The sequence below is a fragment of the Dreissena polymorpha genome, chromosome 5 (assembly GCF_020536995.1).
Source record: "Dreissena polymorpha isolate Duluth1 chromosome 5, UMN_Dpol_1.0, whole genome shotgun sequence".
NCBI lineage: Eukaryota > Metazoa > Mollusca > Bivalvia > Myida > Dreissenidae > Dreissena > Dreissena polymorpha.
In genome coordinates, this window is record NC_068359.1 from 111356367 (window position 1) to 111372405 (window position 16039).

At 33.5% G+C, this 16039-nt stretch overlaps 1 long non-coding RNA gene across 1 annotated transcript; it reads right to left on the reverse strand.

Moving 5' to 3' along the window:
* Window positions 1-3824: 3824 nt before the first annotated feature.
* Window positions 3825-5558, reverse strand: LOC127882455 (uncharacterized). The gene is made up of 2 exons (XR_008050539.1): window positions 5341-5558; window positions 3825-4628 (listed from the first exon to the last, which is right to left on the reverse strand). It is a non-coding gene; the product is annotated as an uncharacterized LOC127882455 (long non-coding RNA).
* Window positions 5559-16039: the final 10481 nt, after the last annotated feature.

Below are 16039 nucleotides of genomic sequence, written 5' to 3' on the forward strand. Positions count from 1 at the left end.
CAAGGCTCTCGACCCTATATGTAGTTATTCATATTGTTTAAAGATTTTGAGAACCCTCACTCGGTGCCAGTGGGGATAAAACAGGGACCTTCTTATAGCTAGATGAATGCATCAAATATGCCAGCAACACTTTATAATCAATAACTTTATAATTCATGATTCTGTTCTTTTAACTACATTACTCATTTACCAAAACAATGTGAAACACATTTTTATGCCCCCAAAGGAGGGCATATAGTGATCGCACTGTCCGTCTGTCTATCCGTCACACTTTGCATTTAGGTTTCGAAAAAATGCTCATAACTTCTATGTCGCTTCAGATGTAACATTCATATTTGGTATGCATGTGTATATGGACAAGGCCTTCCACACACACAAATTTTGACCCCTTTGACCTTGAACTTAGGGTTGGCGTTTAGGTTTTGAAAAATGCTCATAACTTCTTTTAAAGCGTTTATCGGTGGCGTATGTCATCCTACGGAGACAGCTCTTGTTTTTGCTACTGTCCTCTGCACAAACCATGATATATCTGCATATATGCATCCAACCAAATCAGTAAAACTATATGTCACTTAATTACAGTAAACTTATTGCATGTTAACTTTTCAACAATATATATTTATATATACTTATATATAACAGATCTTGAAAAAAACACACATCAAACTTCAAATTGTTTTAGTAAATTATAGGCTTTAATTGGTATTGTGACATTGACACCACTCATGCATGCGACTATACAATTATACAACTATGGGACACATTATTTATGAGAAATTCTAATACATCAACATAGCGTCTCAGATTTAAGGCAGATAATCTAGTGCTTTTTTGCTGCCATTTTTACTACAACTCATTTTTTCATTTTATGTTATGATGCATTGATCTTGTTTCTAAATTTACCAAGCAATCATGTTAAACTTTTGAAGAAAGATGTTGTCTGATAAATATAGAAAATATAATCACTACAAAGTGAACAAAATTCAGTTGAATACTGTGACCAACAAAGATTTGCCAAAGAGCAATTCAGATCATGATTTAAATTAAACACAAGTAATATGAAAGACTGCCTATTGGATCCCAGTTAAGACTTATTTGTCAAATCTGCACATTAATTTTCCCTTAGCCATGTAGAATTGGGGACTAAATACCATCAAGTCATGTAAAAAGGAGCAGGGTATAGCTCGCTGCTATTGATCTCTTGAGCTTTCACATGAATTTTACGGGTAATTTTCATACAACAAATGATATTATATAGTGTAATGATAAAGCATTATGAGCACAAATTATATCTCTTACTAGTGGTGCAAAAATCATTTAAGTGTCACATTTCAAAAGAAAATTTATATAAAAAGGTATTATTAATTGTTAAAACGTTATAAAAGGTTATTTCAATTCACTAAAGCATTTAATTACAAGAACAAGTGCATTTTATGTCCATTACAATACATGTTACAGTATTGGCATTGTATTTATCTGCATTTGATGTGCATTTAATACACTTAAAAATGCAGACAAGACACACTTCTAACAGAAACAAATGTATTTTTTTCTGCATTTTTCCAGCATTTTTCCAGCATTAATACTCTTCAAGTGTATTTTTTATCATCTCAAATACACTTTACCAGGAAAAAGGTATGTTAAAATGCATTTTTAGTTTGTTTTAAGTATATTTTCAAATGCATTAAGACACTCTTTTCTTTTGCAAAAAAAGGTTGAACAAAAACTTGAAAATATTTAATATACTTAAGTGTAGTAATAATTAAAGTTTTGTATGAGCATCAAAAACTGTGTCAAATTCATACCAGTGCCTATTTAGTAGCAGTAGGCCTTATATGGTCTACTTGTGGTAGAAATAATGCATTTTGTATAATGCAACATACATAAATTAAAAAATATAGCTGCCCATACAGTTCAATACAATGTTCAATTAACTACACTATGCAAAGTTGAAATATGACATCAAGCTTGGAATACTCTTTTAAATAATGAATAATATGCTCTTTAAATTTATAAGTGAAATAGACACTTGCATATAAAAACTGATTTTACATCAAAACTAAATGTTTAATTTGATTTTTAGCTCCACTGGCCAAATGTCCTGTGTCCATCGTGCATCCACGCATAAACTTTTCCTTTAAACATCTTCTCCTAAACTACTGGTCCAATTCTGATGAAATTTCTTAGGAATGTTCCTGGGGTGAACCTCTTTCAAATTTGATCAAATTATGCCCCTGGGGTCAAATTTGAACCTGCCCCGGGGGTCACAAAATTGAACATATGCTTATATAGGGTATATTTTGTGAAAACTTTACTAATCTTCTCGTCAATAACCATTGGGCCTAGGGCTACCAAATTTAGTATGTAGTGGCATCTTATAGTCCTCTACCAAGTTTGTTCAAATTATTCACCTGGGGTCAAGTTTGACCCTGCCCCGAGGGTCACAAAATTGAACATATGCTTATATAAGGCCTATTTTGTGAAAACTTCAAAAAATTTCTTGTCCATAACAATCCGGCCTAGGGCTATCAAATTTGGTATGTAGTGACATCTAATAGTCCTGTACCAAATTTGTTCAAATTTAATCCCTAGAGTCAAATTTGACCCTGCCCCGGGGGTCACAAAATTGAACATATGCTTATATAATGCCTATTTTGTGATAACTTTAAAAAAAATCTTGTCCATAACCATTAGGCCTAGGGCTACACAATTTGGTATGTAGTGACATTGTATAGTCCTCTACTTAGTTTGTTCAAATTATGCCCCAAGGGTCAAATTTGACCCTGCCCCGGGGGCCACAAAATCAATTATATGCTTATATAGTGCCTATTTTGTGAAAACTTTAAAACTCTTCTTGTCCTTAACCATAAGGCATAGGGCTACCAAATTTGGTATGTAGTGACATGTTATAGTTCTCTACCAAGTTTGTTCAAATTATGCCCCTTGGGTCAAATTTGACCCTGCCCGGGGTCACAAAACTGAACATACGCTTATATGGGGCCTATTTTGTGAAAACTTTAAAAATCTTGTTGTCCATAACCATTGGGCCTAGGGCTACCAAATTCGGTATGTAGTGACATCTAATAAACCTCTACCAAATTTGTTCAAATAATGCCTCTGGGGTCAACTTTGACCCTGCCCCGGGGGGTCACAAAATTGAATAAACGCTTTTAAAGCGCCTATTTTGTGAAATCTTTAAAAATCTTCTTGTCGAAAACCTTTTGGACTATGGCTACCAAATTTGGTATGCAGTAACATCTTATAGTCCTTTACCAAGTTTGTTCAAATTATGCCCTTTGGGTCAAATTTGATCCTGACCCGCATGTCACAAAATTGAACATTATATACGCTTATATCTTGCTTATTTTGTGAAAACTTTAAAAATATTCTTGTTCTTAACTCTAGGACCTAGGGCTACCACATTTTGTATGTAGTGAGATATAGTAGTCCTCTACAAAGTTTGCTCAAATTATGCCCCTGGGGTTAAATTTGACCCAGCCCAGAAGGTCACAAAAGTGTACATGTGCTTAAATAGGGCCTATATCTAAGTATTTGCACATGCAGAGAAATTTGTTTCAGCCTTTTTTCAGCAGTGGAGCGATACAGGGCCATCATGGCCCTCTTGTTTAAATACTCAAAAAATGAAACCCTGTTCATGCTTGCATGAACACAGTTTATAAATGCTGTCAGAATTATTAAATATGCAATTACTATAAATACAAATGCCAGGGAAAAGTGCTTTTTGTACTAAAAAATTCGAATATTACAATAATGCATTCTGAATACTTAAGTATGTAATTAACAGTTTTGTTTGAGAAAATCACTAAATTTTATATATTTATTCAAATTCACATAAATCATATTTCAAAAACACATAATTACTTCAAATCCTTTCACACAATACTGAAAAAAATGCACAGTTTCTGATTGTTATTGATTCTTTATTAATTTATACATGTACCATTTTTTAATCTTGATGCATCCTCAATTGTATAATGCACATCTTAATCTTAACAATTATAATATAAAGATTAAGGCTGACTCAGTAAAATAATAATCCATGATTTCTGCAGTACTTGCAGACAAACTAGGAATACTGCTGTGATATTATCTATCTATCTAATGGGATAATAATTTGGCTTCAATAGAAAAAAATCAAAGCATACACATGTATAAAATGTGTATGTATATATTAGTTAAACTTAAATTGATTGACCATCGATTAAAAGATATTAAAATATATGTATATATATATATCCTTTTAAAACTAAAAATTAAATATGTATGTTTCTATTACATCATTTAGGACGTTTATTTTCAGACAAAGTAGAGTGAAGCTCAAAACAGTATCCAATTGTAACAGTCAATTTTGGGAAAATCAACCTTATAATTATTTTCTGTGTTGGCCAATGTCATAATTGGTATAAAATGTATATTGAACTGGAAGTTTTCTTTATTTTAAATGATAACATTTGCTTGGTCAGCCATAATTGTCACAATCAAGTGGTCTTTTTACACTGTAGTTTTCTCACTGACTATGGGTTTGTTCTGAGAATGAGCCACACAAATATCGTTGGGGAGATGAGTTGTCAATTTCATGTTTATCAGTCTTTCATAATCCAGTATACCTGTAAAAAGGGAATTTGTAACTAATAATCACACAATATACACAATTAAAATGGTATGCATTTAGATTTATTTAGTACTGCACATTAATCATTTTCCAAAAATATGTAGCAACATTACATTATATAATGCTGCAATACTAAAGTAATTTACTAATTAAAGGTCGCTGATGTGTAATGGATGTGGTGTCCACCTAATGATCTGGAGGTCACTGGTTTGATCCCCAGTGTGGGAGCATTCTTAAGAAATCTCCAAGAGACACCCAAGTACTGGTTCTAGGCCCAGGAAACGAACTCAAGAGCATTTCACATACATGTACGTAGTTAGTACTTTAAATTTAATCGAACTAAAAATGGGTTAAAACTAACAGCTGAAACCCTTATTAATACATTTTATTTTGAATCAAGCAAATGTGCAAATTCATTAAAAATAATGAGTAAAATTTAAAAATTCTACTTTAAAGTAATCATGATAATTTAGTTCATTTTCAGAATATAAAATGATGATTATGATACAATTATATATTCCCTAAATGATAAAAATAAAACATGTAATGTTAATTTATGAAAAAAACGTTTTAATTTTATCAATATCATGGTAATTACAACTAGATACAGGCAATTAGATCAGAAACGTGCATTAATTATATTAATGAACAACCCAGACATTTATAGTGATTTATGGTCACTATTTGATTAACGTTCTATACATGACCTGTCATAAAAGGTATTTTTTAGCCAGTACTACAATCGGCAATGATAGTCTGTATTGCATACATATTCCAACGTCTATTATCGATTCGCTTCCTCAAACTGAACAAATATTTAATGTTTACATCGCGAAACGTAATGCATCCAGTTTCACTTTCGGTTTGGTTGGTTTTGTAAACACCGTAATTTCATCTTAAAAATTGGATGATAGGGTGATAAAATAATAATGGAAAAGTAAATCACTTGGATAATAGGTCAAAATGCAACACAAATGAACGGTAATAGTGCTATTAATATCAAAGTTTCGGTAAAAAGTTTGGCGCTAGTTCAACGCGCATCGTATACAGCCTCATAACAATAGACTGACAACCTTTTGGGTAGTAAAGTAGTAATACAAGGCAATATGGCGACCGTTAGCCACGAGGCCTATCTTACGGAGGAATCCGAGATAGCCGATGTATCACGATTGCTAGATTTAGTGTGCTTGGGAAGAAGTATTGTCCGAATTTCTCCCTTTGTCCGAATTTATACGGATTGACCCTAGCGATTGAGAGCAGAAACTCAGACACTGTAAGAAAAGACAATATTTGTGTAGATCTACATAATACAGTGTACATATACGGTGGGGGACTACACGATACTGGTGGTGGGAACGATACCTTGTGTTCAACTCTAAAGATCTGGTAGAGGTTCGTCTACAAAGGCGGTGAAGATATACAACAACAACAACATGGCCGCAAAAAACTGTTATTGTACGCGTCAAATAAATCACTTTAAATAGCCTAAAATAGCTTTTTATTACATAATTAACAGATCAGGAAAGCACTCATACTTTATTTGTAATGTGTATACAAAATAAAATCCACTTACCCGGAAAAGGAACGTTGTACGAATTGTGTACTTTGTCTCAAGTAGAACTTTTCGCGCTCGATTTGCGCGCTCGATCTGCGCAGTGAAAAACCATATCCGGTTACTTGGTCTATTTCCGAGATCGTGGATATTTGTTTTTTTTATATTTTCTTTTTTTCTGGAATGTCTTTTTAACGCCAAATAAAATAACAATATTTTTAAATATGTGTATCAATACGAAATATAATGTCTTCATAAAATGTCTCAGAAAAAAATTATTCTTACTGTCTCCGTAAACACTTGTATCGTTTCGACCTAGACCGTCAAGTGAGGAACTTATTATCGCAAGAATATGTGAACAATACAAACTATGTCGTAGCGAATGCTAAGCAATTTTGCTTCAATAATTTGTTTTTACATTTTTATGACACTGTCATGTTATGTAGTGATGTTCTGTATGTGCAATGCGGGTTATTGAGATCTTAGAAGAACTACTTTTATTGTGCATGAATTAAGTGGTAAATCGGACTTTTGGGAATTTGCTTTTTGGCAGCCAGCAAATTCGGATAGGCTCAGAAATGTGTATCATTACTATGGCTTTGGGGATACGCGCCAAGCCAAAAATCGTGTTTCAATTCCATTTGATTACAGATCCTTTCAAAGACCACTGATTTTGAATGACCATGCATATTTCGTAGAAAGGAGATCTGTAATTTGGAATATTTGCGTTTCTTTCTTATAGCTTTAATTATCATTTCCCGATAAGTCAATGAATTAATTCCAATGATCATGTTCGTCAACATTCGACGATAAGGAAATATGTTTACGGTTACAGAATAGTGCGTATATTATTTCAGAAACATATTGACCTCGACATACATGTTAAAAGCTTTTAATATAAAATGATTAAACGACATAATCAAGGAAAACACCCACCAACACACCATTTGACATACCTCAAAGGTATCCTCCCAAAGCTGCATATATCACGGGATAGAATATTTGGAAACAAATAAATTAATGCGTTCACGCTTAAATCAAAGTTATTGTGACTGTTTTATCATATGTGTCTTGTTTTGCGAAAACTGGGCATAATGCATGTGCGTAAAGTGTCGTCCCAGATTAGCCTGTTCAGTCCGCACAGGCTAATCAGGGACGACACTTTCCGCTTAAACTAGATTTCCGGTAAAACGAAAAATACCATTATAGCGGAAAGTGTCGTCCCTGATTAGCCTGTGCGGACTGCATAGGCTAATCTGGGACGACACTTTACGCACATTCATTTTGCCCAATGTTCACAGAACAAGACACATATACTCCAACTATAATTATTCACCTACGTTACATTTAGTATGTAACGAGTCGTAATAGATCACAGAATGAAATGCAAACAGATTGTCCTAATTCTCATTTCATGTCCCTTTCTAATTAATTGTATATTTCATAGTCAACTGGTCATTTTGATATTTGTTTTTGTTCATTTGAAAATGAATTGCAATAAGTTTGTATGATTTATGGTTTATTCATTTAACATGCGACATAATAAGATCATACAAATATACAAATAACGGTGAATTTCGAAAGAGTACATTAGCTTTATATCAGTCAGGAAACAACGTTATTTATATTCTTCGACCTGTTTCTGAATTAAATTCGAAATATTGAACATATTTGACCATAAATCGGCATAACTGCCAACACGTTCACGTGAATAACCTAATCCGCCGCTTTTAAGATCAACATGTCTTGTTCATACTATGACAGTAAGATTTGCATATATCTGAACTAATTATATCTCATGGCAAGATGCTGTCAATATTTTCAGACAATTGTTTGCTTTGCGAATAAGCTGGCGTCAACAAATATGGTTAAATAAACATAGTGCGTAGATTAGTTTGATACAGCGCCGATCGATCAAAACCAATCCGAGATATAAATCATAAATATCAATCACCCATTTGTATGTCAAATACCCCACTTTATTTTTATTTTTCATTGATACTAACACTCGTGATTATTTGATTGATCTAGTCAAATTTATCTGTGTTCTTTAATTCCATGCCTACTGACAAAAAAGTACTGTCTTTAAATCATGTACATTTATGCGAATACCAGTTTAACTAGAAGCACTGGCTCGATAAAGATTCTCACGCTTGGGACTTGAACTCGAGCCGGCTTGCTTTCACCGAATTTATCAACACCTAACACATCACTTTAAAATTTTCTTTTACAGTTTTTTGTTTGCATTTGGTGCATATATATAAATGACAACAAAATAAATCTCACGCGATAATCATCTTTATCTCCCATATACTCATTTGCAGTTGACAATCCACTTTTCAGATTGCTAATGAAATATATTTCTCAAATGGCATTTGGAGGTACAAACTCGTTTACATGAATATAATGAGCAGTGAATCTCATAAACATCTTACGTGTGCAATTATAAATAAAGACCTATTTTCGATTTCACAAGTATTCAACATTATAAGTATAGCAACTTATGCATACAACTGATAACAACCCATCGTCGATAGGATGTTCCACACATTGTGAATATTCACCTAGTATAGATAATATTGGACTTGTCACGATTCATAATAAGATACTTTTACGTCGGCATATAAGCGCTTGCAATAATTTGTCATACAAGTCTCTAAAAGGTTTTTAAATGTTTTAATTTGCGGTATTCAAACGTCTTAAAATTTATATCCAGCAATTTACAGATACAAATATAAACATTTCTTAAACAGTAAGTCCACATCTTTTAAACGACAACGTTGTTTATATAGGTCAGTGTGTTCAGCTTCAAGACTTCATATTATGATATTGGGTGTTTTTTGTTTCCATTTAACAAACAGAAAACAGCAAACATCTTGTGAATAAGACAAATTTAACAAATCTTTTTACATACAATGGGTATCTTCCTAATTCTCCATAAACAGCAACATAACATGTATTTATTTTCACCTGCCGTAATCGTTTCAAAATTTTAAATGTATATCATCCGACTTCGTGAAGCCCCAAACTTCTGAAGCATAATTTAATATAGAACCCACAATTGAGCCATCCAACTGACACAATATTTTTGGTTTTATGTCAAATTCATTGCATTTAAACAATAATGTATTCACGGCTTTAAGGGCTTTACCAACCAAATGTTCCTGTGATAGTTTAAACTCCCAGTATAATTTAACACTGTGCCTAAATATTTAAAGTTGTCAACAACTTCAATAACATTACCATTGTATGTCCATTTTTCGTTATCTTTTAGTCTCTTCCGAAAAAAACATTATTTTTGTTTTCGCAGTGTTTACATTTAACCCCTAGAATTGCAATATAAGTATAAGTTATCTAAATGAGTTTGCACTTCAGTAGGTGACTTGCCTAAAATAGCCATGTCATGAGCAAATAATAATAAAGTCAACACAATATCTTCTATATTCAAGCTAGAGCTAATGCTATCTTGTAGATAAAGTTCAAGATCTTCAACAAATAAAGAAAACAAAATCGGCGACATTACCTTCCCTTGTCTCAGGCCAACAGCATAACTAAAATAATCTGAATAAGAACATGATTTAACACGAGACTTGACATTTGCAAACATATCCTTAACTAGTCTAAGCAATTTGCCTTGAATACCAGACTTAAACATTTTCAGCCATATTGCATACAGTATATACTTATCAAAACGTTTTAACATGTCGACTTCAATTACATACAAACGTTTATTTTCTTTTATATAATTGTAAACAATTGACATCAATATAAAAATAGCATCAACAGTCGAATTTTCTTTCCGAAATCCGAACTGCAAATCCAAAATAACAGTATTTTTGTTGCAAAAAGGTTTCGATGCGCTTATTTAAAATCGTGGAAAATAGTTTTAAGAAACAACTTACTTGAGTAATCCCTCTATAGTTATTGAAATCATTTACAGTACCCGTTTTATGCAAAGGGAGTAAAACCCCTTCTGTCCACTTATCGGGAAAGAAGCCCGATATTAAGATACCGTAAAATAAGTCATACAAATGGGCAGATAAAATATCACCACATTCAATAAAATATTCATTCAAAATACAATCACTGCCAGATGATTTATTAAATTTTAAATGTTTAACTGCATACTTGACTTCTTCAACATTTATAGGAACGTCAAGTTCAGGACATGCGGAATTTTCTAGGTTAAAATCATTATTTAAACAGAAATCGTCTGCTTCAGTATTACAAAAACCAGACATATTGTTACTAAGATTGTTAAAAAACCTTGTAAATTCTTCTAAAGATATTTTATTATTTATGACGCTATGTTTTGATTTGAAAAATTGCCAAAAGTCCCTTGGCTTGTGCTTCCTTAAATTTTCAATCTTCAACATTTTTGTCTATAACAACAGGCTTTCTTTTTGCGAATCAAATCTTTATAGTATCTGTTACTTGAACATAAACACTATTTATATCTGATTTACAAGAGTTAAAAACGGCGTGGTACAAATTTCGTGCAGTAACGCACGCATAATCAAACCATTCCGCATGCTTTATACAGGCATTTACATTGAAACTAGGGTTTCTACTATAAACACGGCTTTTGGAAAATAACGGGTCCGCAACACTGCGAATGGTATCGGTAAAACTATTCAAAACGTCATTGATATTGATGATCGACTTGAAAACTCTATATGTTGCACAATATTATTAAATTTAGGTAACAAAGAAATAATCCCTGAGCGAAATTGCTCGCGTAAAACATCGTCCCATTTATAGTAAACATCAGTGTACGACTTAAACTCTGATGGGACATTATTTCAAATCAATGAGAAATGTAGCGGGGCGTGGTCACTAAATTCGTTGAAGTCATGCACGGCAAAATCCGATATAGTTGAAAAGCTGTTTTCTGTTGTCAACAAATAATCAATGACAGACGTACCGTTATGAGAATAAAAAGTATGCTTGCAGCTATTGTTCAACCCAATATCTCAATGTTAGGGTGTAAGACCGATTTCATCATGTGTACTTCAGCGTTGTTATGTATGTGCTCAATACGCATAAATATAAAAGAGCAAGTAAAAAAAACCGGAATTAGGACAGCCGAACAACTTTTGAATGTTTTTATTCGATTATATGTTTTCATCAAAATAATTACTGAAATGAAGCTCTTGCCAAAAGAACATTATGAAATTGCACATGGACTTAAATTTGTGTAAAATATACATAGTTGCATAACGTTTTATTATACTTATAAGTTGCACATGTTTGGTCGGAATCATTTTGTTTTGGTGCTTGATGAATATACGCACATACTGGTTGCCTATATGCTTGTCTGTGTGCCTGTCTATCGGATGGCTGCATGCCTGCCTGTATATCAGCCTACCTGTCTGTCGAATGTCTGTCTGACTGCCTGCCTTCATATCAGCCTGTCTGCCTGTCTGTGGAATGTCTGCCCGTCGGCAAGTTGAATGCCTGTCGATGCCTTCCTGCCTGCCTGCATATCCGCCTGCTTGCCTGTCAAACGTCTGCCACCTACTAGTCGAATGCCTTCCCGAATGTCAGTTTAATGCCTTTATGCCTTTCGGATGCCTGTCGGATATCTGCCTGCCTGTCGGTCGAATGCCTTCATGCATGTTGGCTGCCGGTCGAATGTCTGTCTGCTAGCAACTCTGCCTGCCTGCCTGCCTATCGAACAACTGCCGCCTACCAGTCGAATGCTTTCCTGCCTGTAAGTTTAATGCCTTCATGTCTGTCGGATGCCTGTCGGTTGTCTGCCTGCCTGTCAGTCGAATTATATTGTCCGGAATGGCAAAATACAAACATAATCATTTGTTAGCATAAAATAAAAAGTAAATTTGTTGGATTTGGTGGAATATCGATTTTAATTCACTTGTGATCATAGAAAAAGTATATTTTCTCTCGTGGCTGCGCCACTCGTGAAAATATCATTTTCTATGATCACTGGTTAATTAAAATCGTTATTCCACCAACTCCAACAAATACCCTCTATTTATTCAATGTTAAATACAGCTAATCCAAATACCTAGTGGTCACATTTACAGTCGTTTTCCAAATATCCGAGTGCAAAACCAAACATCACATGATTTACAGTCGATTGATATAATGTGACGGTTAAATTAAAAATTGAACTAACTGCTATTCGCAAGTGCAGCATCGGTGCAGCTATTGTATTTATTAATTAAAATGTGTATTCTTCACTTCCGTTTTTAAATAATATTCTTAAGTATATTTAAAGAAAACTGTCTTTGTTACTTTTGTAAACAAACTGCTGTTTGATGTTCAAAGTATTGCACAGTGTAGATATAAAAATGTTGTAATATTCTGACAAAACAATGTTTTAAAAAGTGAGCAAAAGAAAATCCTGTATATACAGATTGTATAGTGTTTTAGATTTTGGGGTCTTATTGCAGTTTAACCCCGCTAAACAGGAGTTATGTTATTTTATCATCAGTCAATTATATGTTTTTCAACGATGAATAACGAACGATGAAGATTGAAAAATCAAAGCGCTTTAGGCGCTAAAGGCATGGGGCTAGATTTAGTGTGCTTGGAAAGAAGAATTGTCCGAATTTCTCCCTTTGTCCGAATTTATACGGATTGACCCTAGCGATTGAGAGCAGAAACTCAGACACTGTAAGAAAAGACAATATTTGTGTAGATCTACATAATACAGTGTACATATACGGTGGGGGACTACACGATACTGGTGGTGGGAACGATACCTTGTGTTCAACTCTAAAGATCTGGTAGAGGTTCGTCTACAAAGGCGGTGAAGATATACAACAACAACAACATGGCCGCAAAAAACTGTTATTGTACGCGTCAAATAAATCACTTTAAATAGCCTAAAATAGCTTTTTATTACATAATTAACAGATCAGGAAAGCACTCATACTTTATTTGTAATGTGTATACAAAATAAAATCCACTTACCCGGAAAAGGAACGGTGTACGAATTGTGTACTTTGTCTCAAGTAGAACTTTTCGCGCTCGATTTGCGCGCTCGATCTGCGCAGTGAAAAACCATATCCGGTTACTTGGTCTATTTCCGAGATCGTGGATATTTGTTTTTTTTTATATTTTCTTTTTTTCTGGAATGTCTTTTTAACGCCAAATAAAATAACAATATTTTTAAATATGTGTATCAATACGAAATATAATGTCTTCATAAAATGTCTCAGAAAAAAATTATTCTTACTGTCTCCGTAAACACTTGTATCGTTTCGACCTAGACCGTCAAGTGAGGAACTTATTATCGCAAGAATATGTGAACAATACAAACTATGTCGTAGCGAATGCTAAGCAATTTTGCTTCAATAATTTGTTTTTACATTTTTATGACACTGTCATGTTATGTAGTGATGTTCTGTATGTGCAATGCGGGTTATTGAGATCTTAGAAGAACTACTTTTATTGTGCATGAATTAAGTGGTAAATCGGACTTTTGGGAATTTGCTTTTTGGCAGCCAGCAAATTCGGATAGGCTCAGAAATGTGTATCATTACTATGGCTTTGGGGATACGCGCCAAGCCAAAAATCGTGTTTCAATTCCATTTGATTACAGATCCTTTCAAAGACCACTGATTTTGAATGACCATGCATATTTCGTAGAAAGGAGATCTGTAATTTGGAATATTTGCGTTTCTTTCTTATAGCTTTAATTATCATTTCCCGATAAGTCAATGAATTAATTCCAATGATCATGTTCGTCAACATTCGACGATAAGGAAATATGTTTACGGTTACAGAATAGTGCGTATATTATTTCAGAAACATATTGACCTCGACATACATGTTAAAAGCTTTTAATATAAAATGATTAAACGACATAATCAAGGAAAACACCCACCAACACACCATTTGACATACCTCAAAGGTATCCTCCCAAAGCTGCATATATCACGGGATAGAATATTTGGAAACAAATAAATTAATGCGTTCACGCTTAAATCAAAGTTATTGTGACTGTTTTATCATATGTGTCTTGTTTTGCGAAAACTGGGCATAATGCATGTGCGTAAAGTGTCGTCCCAGATTAGCCTGTTCAGTCCGCACAGGCTTATCAGGGACGACACTTTCCGCTTAAACTAGATTTCCGGTAAAACGAAAAATACCATTATAGCGGAAAGTGTCGTCCCTGATTAGCCTGTGCGGACTGCATAGGCTAATCTGGGACGACACTTTACGCACATTCATTTTGCCCAATGTTCACAGAACAAGACACATATACTCCAACTATAATTATTCACCTACGTTACATTTAGTATGTAACGAGTCGTAATAGATCACAGAATGAAATGCAAACAGATTGTCCTAATTCTCATTTCATGTCCCTTTCTAATTAATTGTATATTTCATAGTCAACTGGTCATTTTGATATTTGTTTTTGTTCATTTGAAAATGAATTGCAATAAGTTTGTATGATTTATGGTTTATTCATTTAACATGCGACATAATAAGATCATACAAATATACAAATAACGGTGAATTTCGAAAGAGTACATTAGCTTTATATCAGTCAGGAAACAACGTTATTTATATTCTTCGACCTGTTTCTGAATTAAATTCGAAATATTGAACATATTTGACCATAAATCGGCATAACTGCCAACACGTTCACGTGAATAACCTAATCCGCCGCTTTTAAGATCAACATGTCTTGTTCATACTATGACAGTAAGATTTGCATATATCTGAACTAATTATATCTCATGGCAAGATGCTGTCAATATTTTCAGACAATTGTTTGCTTTGCGAATAAGCTGGCGTCAACAAATATGGTTAAATAAACATAGTGCGTAGATTAGTTTGATACAGCGCCGATCGATCAAAACCAATCCGAGATATAAATCATAAATATCAATCACCCATTTGTATGTCAAATACCCCACTTTATTTTTATTTTTCATTGATACTAACACTCGTGATTATTTGATTGATCTAGTCAAATTTATCTGTGTTCTTTAATTCCATGCCTACTGACAAAAAAGTACTGTCTTTAAATCATGTACATTTATGCGAATACCAGTTTAACTAGAAGCACTGGCTCGATAAAGATTCTCACGCTTGGGACTTGAACTCGAGCCGGCTTGCTTTCACCGAATTTATCAACACCTAACACATCACTTTAAAATTTTCTTTTACAGTTTTTTGTTTGCATTTGGTGCATATATATAAATGACAACAAAATAAATCTCACGCGATAATCATCTTTATCTCCCATATACTCATTTGCAGTTGACAATCCACTTTTCAGATTGCTAATGAAATATATTTCTCAAATGGCATTTGGAGGTACAAACTCGTTTACATGAATATAATGAGCAGTGAATCTCATAAACATCTTACGTGTGCAATTATAAATAAAGACCTATTTTCGATTTCACAAGTATTCAACATTATAAGTATAGCAACTTATGCATACAACTGATAACAACCCATCGTCGATAGGATGTTCCACACATTGTGAATATTCACCTAGTATAGATAATATTGGACTTGTCACGATTCATAATAAGATACTTTTACGTCGGCATATAAGCGCTTGCAATAATTTGTCATACAAGTCTCTAAAAGGTTTTTAAATGTTTTAATTTGCGGTATTCAAACGTCTTAAAATTTATATCCAGCAATTTACAGATACAAATATAAACATTTCTTAAACAGTAAGTCCACATCTTTTAAACGACAACGTTGTTTATATAGGTCAGTGTGTTCAGCTTCAAGACTTCATATTATGATATTGGGTGTTTTTTGTTTCCATTTAACAAACAGAAAACAGCAAACATCTTGTGAATAAGACAAATTTAACAAATCTTTTTACATACAATGGGTATCTTCCTAATTCT